Source organism: Pipistrellus hanaki, assembly GCF_964339955.1.
Source record: "Pipistrellus hanaki genome assembly, chromosome: 12".
In the NCBI taxonomy this organism is placed as follows: Eukaryota; Metazoa; Chordata; class Mammalia; order Chiroptera; family Vespertilionidae; genus Pipistrellus; species Pipistrellus hanaki.
The window spans coordinates 36383849-36393099 of NC_140514.1; positions in this window are offsets into that span (position 1 = coordinate 36383849).

Below are 9251 nucleotides of genomic sequence, written 5' to 3' on the forward strand. Positions count from 1 at the left end.
AGGAGAGATGTTCAGTGTCTCTTGTAGACACACACAGACACAGACACATGGACAGCGACTAAAGTCTTCCAGCAGAGGATGACTTTCAGAAGCAGGAGGAGGAACTTGCTTCGATTAAAATGACGAACTGTTTCCCAGTGCTAAACAGAGCACCGGCATCATTTCCTTTGCCTTTGGGGGGAGCCTACTATAAATGAGCCTCTTCCTCCTGCCTTCAACCCCCCCACCCACCCCCCCCACCTCCCGTCAGCCTTCGGGTACAAAGAAAACCACCAAAGGAATTCCTTGAGATTTCAGGTTCTATTTTGTGCTCTCTGAATAAGGAGTTTCACAGCTGAGAATAGTGGATCAGGAGACATCAGAGGGTAAAGGGTGGGACAAAGAGAACGAAAGGAGAAGCTTGCTTTAAAAAACAACAACACACAACAACTTGATATGATAGTTCTCAGTGATTATGGCTGTTTTAGGGCAGAGGGAAGGTAAAATTCAGACCCCAGCGGAGGAGAAAAAGGAGAATGAGTGGAGAGTGTCTATGATACAATATTTGCTGCCTAGTTAAGATGCAAGGCAACAGTGTTTATGGGAAGGTTGTTTGATGCAGTGGGAAATGCCTTGGTTGAGAGCCTGGAACCTGTGTTTGAATGCCCAGTCTGTGACTTACTGCACTTGCACCATGTAAGAGTATCAACTTCTTTGCCCTTAAAATGAGAATAATAATGTCCCCCTCATAGGACTCTTCTTAGGACTAAATGAAATATTACCTGTAAGTTACCTGGCATGGGTGGGCACCAGACAGATCCCAGTTCTCTTTCTTCTGACTTCTCTGTCAAGAAGCCATTGATGTTAATCCAGATTTACTTTATCTAAATTTAACAAATATTTATTGAACATTTACTATGTGCCAGCAATGAACTGTATACTATTATTTTTTCATTTGAAAAGTATATGTATATATATGTGTAAATATATACATATACTTTGCAAATGAAATTATACATATATAGTGGCCCGATACACAAAGATTCATGCAAAAATGGGCCTTCCTTCCTCTGGCTGTTGGCACCATCTTTGCTCTGGCCTGGAGCTGCCCAGAGGCTGGACCGGCTGGGGCAGGCTGGGGCAGTGTGGAATGCCTGTGTCATCACCATGGCAATGAAACAAGCATCCCATCCCCAGGCACTTGCACCTGTGTATGTAAATTAACCACTAATCTTTATTGGGTTAATTTGCATATCCACTCCTGATTGGTTTGTGGATGTTGTGAAGATATGGTCAATTTGCATCTTTCTCTTTTATTAATATATATATATATATATATATATATATATATATATATATATATATATGTGTGTGTGTGTGTGTGTGTGTGTGTGTCTGTGTGTGTGTGAGAGAGAGTTATTTTTTTCCATAGGTATTAATTTACTCAATTATAAATTGCTCTGTGTTGGGTTTTGAGAACATAATCTCCACAGGCTCTATGTCAATGGGTTTCAACGTTTGGTCTCTGTAGGAATGGCTTGTGGAATTCTTTCACTGAACATATGCCTGAGCCTGTGCTTCAGGAATTCTAATTTCATAAGTGTGTAGTAGGGCCTTTATATATATATATATCTATATATATATATATATATATATATATATATATATATATATATATATGTAATTTTTTAAAATCAATATTAAAGGTAAAAACTACCAACAAACTGCTTGAATTCCCACTGCCTTCAGTTTAAACATTGAAGAATAGCCTAGCATTTAATGCTCTTTGCCAACTGGCCCCCACCTCCCTTTCCTAACTGATTTCCCCTTTGCCCACCATCCACTCCAGACTTGTCCTTGGGAAGACCATCAGGCTTCTACAATAGAACCTCCTCTTGCTCGTGCACCCCAAGGCCTAGATCTCTCTCTCTCTCTCTCTCTCTCTCTCTCAGATATTGTATTTTTATTGATTTTATAGAGGAAAGAAGAAGGAGCGAGAAACATGAATATGAGAAACATCAATCGGTTGCCTCCTGTATGCACCCCAACAAGCAATCAAGTCTGCAACCTAGGCATGTGCCCTGACCAGGAATCCAACGGGTGACCTTTTGGTGCACAGGACAACACTCAACCAACTGAGCCACACAGGCTAGACTGGCTCTCTCATTCTTAATGCCATAGCTCCCCCACCCCCTTTGTTATTCCCTCTACTTCCATGGCAGACCTTATGTCTCTGAATTTCTCTGTCATTTCCTACTTATACTAGGAAGAGTTCATAGCAATAATTATATACTCTGTTGGTTGACCTTATGAACCATGCTTCCTGTTTTAGGATTTGTGTTCTTTGGGATCAGGAAAATGTATGTCTTTTACATATTTCCGATCCCTTCTGGCACCTAGTTCAGTGCTTGTGCATAGTAGATGCTCTATAATTAGCTATTGATTGAGTGATGTGAGCCAAGGAATTACAGTCACAAGTAGGAAGCTCTTTATACACTGGCATGAGCTTAGGGAAAGTCCTGCAATCATGAGAGCAAACACTTCTGCCTGCTGCCACCATCCTAAGTACTTGGCAGATATAAGCTCAGTTAATTTTTATAGCAACCTTAGGAAATTCATATTATATTATTTCCATTTTATGGATGAGGAAATTTTGGCACAGAGAGCTGAAGTTACTTGTCCAAGTAACAACTAGGAATTGTCAGAGTCTGGCTGGCCCTAGAGTCCCAGAGTTCAGGCTGGTAAACCCACTTTCTCTTAATAATAAGAGATGAATTTAACGTGGTGATCATAGATGCCAAGAACTTTGTTACATACCACACCACTTTTTCACTTAATTTTTATAACAATCATGGGAGGCAGCTTCACCTCCATTTTGCAAATGAAGAAAATGAGGTCAATAAGATTACCCAAGAGCCCTGAGCCAGTAGCCCAAGGAACTTCAAACCCAGGTCTGCGTGGCTTCTGAAGCCACGTGCTTAAGTGCTCGACTCTGCCCTGGATACATTTGGGTTTTACCTCCTTCTGGTCATGTGTCTCGTTGCTGTGGGAACGCCCTGCTTACTGTACCCACTATTCATGCACTATCAGCGGCAGCAACATTTCCTGTTCGGTCACAGGCTTTAGGTTTTCCTTTGTTTAAAGGGAAACTTGCATGGTGAGATACATCTATGCCAACAGCTCTGCCCTGCTGATATTGGTTTGGAGGCTCCTGACGATTTTATTCTCTAACACTATATGTTCCAAAGCATTTTCCTGAGCTCATGAGTGTGTGTGTGTGTGTGTGTGTGTGTGTGTGTGTGTGTGCCTATATATACACACGTGCACTTGTATATGTATTTATAACCTTTTTACCTAGCTCTACAGATATCACTGCATCCATGCACAGGAAAGAAATTGCTGTGTGACCACAGGTCCTGTTTTGTCAATAATAAGAAAGCAAACAACATCATAAAAAGGGGGGGATACTTTACTGAAAAAGATATGTAGATGGCAAATCAACATCATTAATTACCTTATTGGTGAAGACACTATTTTGAATACAGTGGGTTGAATAAAAGATATTAAAAGTAATTTCATCTGTTCCTTTTCACTACTTAAAATATGACTATAAGAGAATTTAGCATTGTGCATATGACCTGCATTTTTTTTAAAAAAAATATATTTTTATTGATTTTTTTACAGAGAGGGAGAGGGATAGAGAGTTAGAAACATCGATGAGAGAAAAACATCGATCAGCTGCCTCCTGCACCCCCCAACCCCCCCACTGGGGATGTGCCCTCAACCAAGGTACATTCCCTTGACCGGAATCTAACCTGGGACCTGTAAGTCTGCAAGCTGACGCTCTATCTACTGAGCCAAACCAGTTTCGGCTGTGGCCTGCATCTTGTTTTTATTGGATAATGTGGTTCCAGATGGTAGTTCCTCTATCTGGATCGTTTCTAAAACAAGGATGTCAAATATATGGAATAGATCTTACACCCAACCCACATTGTGTAATGTGAGCAAGAAATAAGTGTTTGCTGTTTTAAACCATTGGGGTTTGGGGTTACTGTGGCATTAATACCCTAACTAACCTGTTGAGTCAACATGAAAGAGGAATTTCCAGACTATCCTACCCTCTGAAGTTTCCATCAATAATTTTTCTTCTTTAGATTTCTCATCTCTAGGAGCTACAACCAGACATGTAAGAATCTTTTACAATTTTCCTTGTCTGTCTAAATCAGTGGTTCTTGACTTTTATAATGCCACGGACCCTTTAATACAGTTCCTCATGTTGTGGTGACCCCCAGCCATAAAATTATTTTCGTTGCTACTTCATAACTGTAATTTTGCTACTGTTAATGAACCGTAATGTGAATGAATATCTGTGTTTTCCGATGGTCGTAGGCTCTACAGTACTGGCTCTCAACCCATAGGTTGAAATCATCGGAAAACACAGATATTTCCATTACGATTAATAACAGTAGCAAAATTACAGTTATGAAGTAGCAGCAAAAATAATTTTATGGCTGGGGGTCACCACAACATAAGGAACTGTATGAAAGGGCTGTGGCATTAGAAAGGTTGAGAACCACTGTTCTAAATGAACTCTGGTCTAGTAATAATTCAGAAGAAGAATGGCACATCCAATATCACTGTGGATTTTTCTTTTATGTCAGTGTCTTGATAGACAAGGAAGATAAGTTTCTCGTTGTCTTGCCTTTGAATTAGTAAATAATGTCAACATGAGGCTGAAAGACTCACTGCCCAGTTTGGTCATTTGTTTTCTGTCACAGTGCGTGACCCAGATGGAAGAGCAGCCCACTCTTTCCGTTATGCCTGCCTTCCTGTCTCTCTTGCTCCACATGCTCTCCACACTATGGTTAGAATTTGCTTGTAAAACACTAATATAAACATTTCATAGAGAGGCCCAGAGAGCAAGAGGAGACCCAGAAGCCTGGGGAGAATTATTTTACAACATAAAGGAAGTGGTCAGCAATGCCAAATGAGGCTGAGGCCTCAAAAAAGCAGTTGGGTTTGGTCACTAAAACACCATGGTGACTTTCAAGGGAGCAGTTTCAGAAGAATGGTGAGGCGACAAGTTGCAACCCAGAAAAAATGGTGGGTGTAGTGAAAGGGGGAAGCTGTGGACATAGACTAACTATTCAGTCTAGAAGTTTGTTCCAGTGAATTTTAGAGAATTGGTTTGCAGCTTTCAGGGGTAATAGCATAACTCATTCACTTACTTGTTCAACCCCTGTGTACCAGAGCCCACTAAGTGCTTGTCCACTGCTAGGTGATTAAGGCATGCCAGATTCCCACTGTTACACAGCTTACACAAAACAGGCACATTTCTGTCTATGGATGGAAAGAGAAAGCACACAGGTCCTGAGGTAGGACCAAGTGCCAAATATTCAAGAACAAAAAGGCCATTGTGCTTGGAGCTTGATAAACTAAAGGGGAAGTAACAGAAGACATCAGAGAGACTGGGAAGGACTTTGGGTTTTCTTTTAAACACAAGGGGACACCGTTATAGATTTTAGAGAAATGACACGATCTGATTTACAACTATTGAATTCTCTTTGGCTGCTTTGTGAAGAATGGACTGAGGTGGGCAAGTGATGAAGCTTGGACACATGATAGGAAGCTGCTGAATATTAATAATTCAGGCAAGGGAGAAGGGTGGCTTAGACCAGGCTGGCAGCACTGATAACAGAGAGAAAGAGCCAGATTGGAATATGTTTTGGTAGCTGAATCACCAGTTAGGACCTGCTAAATGTTAGGATATGGGAAAAAGACGAGTGAAGGATGACTCAGGTTTTTTATCTGAGTGAGTGGATCAACAGTGGAATCTTTTGCTGCTCTAGGAAGACTGGGGGAGGTGCAGATGTGAGGTGTGGAAGAGTAGTAGGGTAGATGGGGTTGCTCATGTGTGACATGTTTTGAGTCATCTAAGTAGAGGTGGGGTACAGAGAAGTGGTTAGAACCCAGTGGAAGATTGTTCTCTTAGTGGAGAACTGAATTTTGTAAATTATAGATTGAGGGTAGGAATATGCTGGAGAGGGGATGACAGGCAGAAAATGAGGAAGGAAGGTTTTGAAAGAGGGAAAGAAGGATTGGATCACTGGCCCAGACAGAGGTTTGCCATAGAAAGCAGAAGGGACTCTACTGAAGTGAAAACGGAAATAAAGACAGATGCAGAAATAGAGTTCTTTAGAGGTTGAGAGAAAGAAAGAGGGTAGGGCTTATGTGGAATGACCTCTGCCATCTCTCTAAATAAGAGAGGAAGTCCCCTGCTGAGGGGGAATCCAGGGAGAGGAATTGTTCGGAGCTGGAGGACAGAGGTGAGGAATAGACCTCGTAGGGGCTCAGTTGAGAGAAGAGAGCATCACTCTCGGTAGTACAGGAGTGAGAAAAGCCCTTGACCTCAGAAATCCTTATGACCCTCAGGCAAGGATGAGGAATGCAGTGGGAATGAATTGGGCACACAGGTTGAGTGCAAACTCTAGCAGTAGGTGAGGGGAGTGTTGTTAGACTAGGCTAAAAGTGTGTGTGGGCTACTGAGTGAGGCTGATGGGTTAGGGTCCTGGGTGTGTTTGCCGCAGAAGAGAGATGTGCTGCTAAAGTGTGGTTCACAGCCCAGAAGCTGCAGTGTCCCCAGGAGTCTGTTAGAAATATAGAAGCTGGGTTCCTGCCCAAATCTCTGAGTAGGAGTGTGCATTTTAACTAGACTCCTGGGTGATGTTTTATGCATATTAAAATTTGGAATGGGCTGCTTTGGGGAATGAGGCTTTCAAAGGTTAAAAAAAACACACAACAACCTTGTATATTTCTGCTGAAGATGTGAGGATCTTTCTTATAGATTGGTTTGATATATTTTACTTTGAAATCTATATGATTTTTCTGATTTTATTTTTTAATATATATATTTTTTATTGATTTCAGAGAGGAAGAAAGAGGGAGTGAGAGATAGAAGCATCAATGATGAGAGAGAATCATTGATTGGCTGCCTCCTGCATGCCCCCGACTGGGGATCAAGCCTGAAACCAGGGCTGTGCCCTTGACCGGAATTGAACCTGGGACCTTTTAGATTCTATCTTCTGAGCCAAACTGGCTAGGGCTGATTTTTCTGATTTAAAAAAAGAATATAGCCGAAACCGGTTTGGCTCAGTGGTAGAGCGTCAGCCTGCAGACTGAAAGGTCCCAGGTTCGATTCCGGTCAAGGGCATGTACATCGGTTGCGGGTACATCCCCAGTAGGGGGTGTGCAAGAGGCAGCTAGTCGATGTTTCTCTCTCATTGACGTTTCTAGCTCTCTGTCTCTCTCCCTTCCTCTCTGTAAAAAATCAATAAAATATATTTTAAAAAACAAAACAAAAAACACTTGTCTTGGAAGTGGAAAATACACATATGTCTGAAGAAGAAACCAATGTTCTAGCATATTTTTAGGTCTTACAATGTTAGCGGGAACAGAATCCTAACTGTGAGGGTCTCCCAGAAGTTTCGTTTCTCACAAGGAATAACCGAAGGGAGGCAAGTACTTCCTGGTTAGATGACCTTCTAAGCTAGTTACTTAACTTAGCCTCTATTTCTCTATCAGCTGATGGGTATGCAAATAATAGTACACAGGGTTAATGTAAGGATTATATTACATGTAAATACCTTAAGGCAATTCCTGACACACAATATTAGGACTATATCAGGGAGAGAAGTCTCTAAGCAAAGCAAACTTTTCCCACAGTGTCATAGCTGCTCCTGCTTGGAGGTCTTTGGACTACTTCGGGTATAGACTACTGTCTGGAAGGTACTCACCAGCCATGACACTTCAGAGGGAGAGCCCTAGAGGACTGAGGAGGCAAGATACAACCTTGATCTGAAGGAGATGGTCAGGGGATGGATGTCAGGGCCTAGGAAAAGGGAAACAAGATGTGGAGACTTTGATGTGGAGAGTTCGAAGCAACAGAGCAAAAGCCTAAGTCTTGGGATGGACTAGAAGATGCTCCTCTTCCACTTTTGGTATTGTCCTTTTCTCTTAGTTACATGGTTTCAATTTGAGCTATGTAAGTCCATCACAGCAGTGCAACTGCTTTTGTAGTAACATAGCTCAAACTGAAACCATGAAAATCAGGAAATAAATGTATGAGCTGCCTTCAACTGCCCCTGACCTGGGGTTAAGCAAGGTGGAAACCCCCCACTTTCTCATTGTGGCTTGTCCACAAATGTAAATAAGCACTGATGAAACGTGGTAAGTGTTCAGCATAATGACGTGTAAGGCTGCGTGCAACGTTCAATGTGCCATGTAGGGTAGAAAGAGTACATACCACTCCTCTGAAGGCATAACATGTCCACTGGGTCATCTAAAACGCAGATATTGAGACAGAATTAGAAATGGGAGGGGTTTATTGGGAAAGAGAGAGGTTAAGTCCATGAAAGATAGAAGAAGAAGCTGAGTTGGGTAGAGAGAGCTTTCAGACTACAATGCAAACCTGGCAGTGGTGGCCTTGAAAGACAGTGCAAAGGGTAGTCTTCTCAAGGGACAGAGCTTTTAGATTTGTGTGGAAGAATAAGTGCCCAAGGTGATCATATATTTGGACTCATGGACAATGGCAAATGGCCTGTAGAAACAGTCAAGGTCCTATAGGGAAAAAGACTGAAAAATCAGAAACAAGATCTAAGTGGCATATAGATGTATAGAAGGGGATGTATAAAGATGTCTGTATTACATGCTAATACTCCTCAAAAGCATCCCCCTGCAAATTAGTTAGCCAGTTCTTGTGTACAGTCACTCTAGAACCATGGGCACCTCAATAGGGTGGTCACGGTGGCAGAGATGGAGGCTATGCATAGTGCCAGCATTATTGACTTCCACTTTTCAAGGCTGATCTACTGTCACCTCTGAATGGCCAACCTGTGAGCAACAGAGATAAATGTTGAGCCTCCGTATGGCTTATTTTATATTTTATTTTTATGTTAATCCTCATCCGAGGATATTTTTCCATTGATTTTTAGGGAGAGTAGAAAAGAGAGGAAAAGACAGAGAGAAACATTGATGTGAGAGAAACACATCGATTGGTTGTCTCCTGCACATGTCCTGACCAGGGCCTGGGCCAGTGAGGAGCCCACAACTAAGGTACACACACTTGACTGGAATGGAACCCGGGACCCTTTGGAATCCGGGACCACAAGTTGACACCTTATCCTCTGAGCCAAGCCAGCCATAGCTGGCACTATTTTTTAGGAGACCAAATAGCCACTGGCCAACTTGACTACACTGGACACCTTCCATCATGA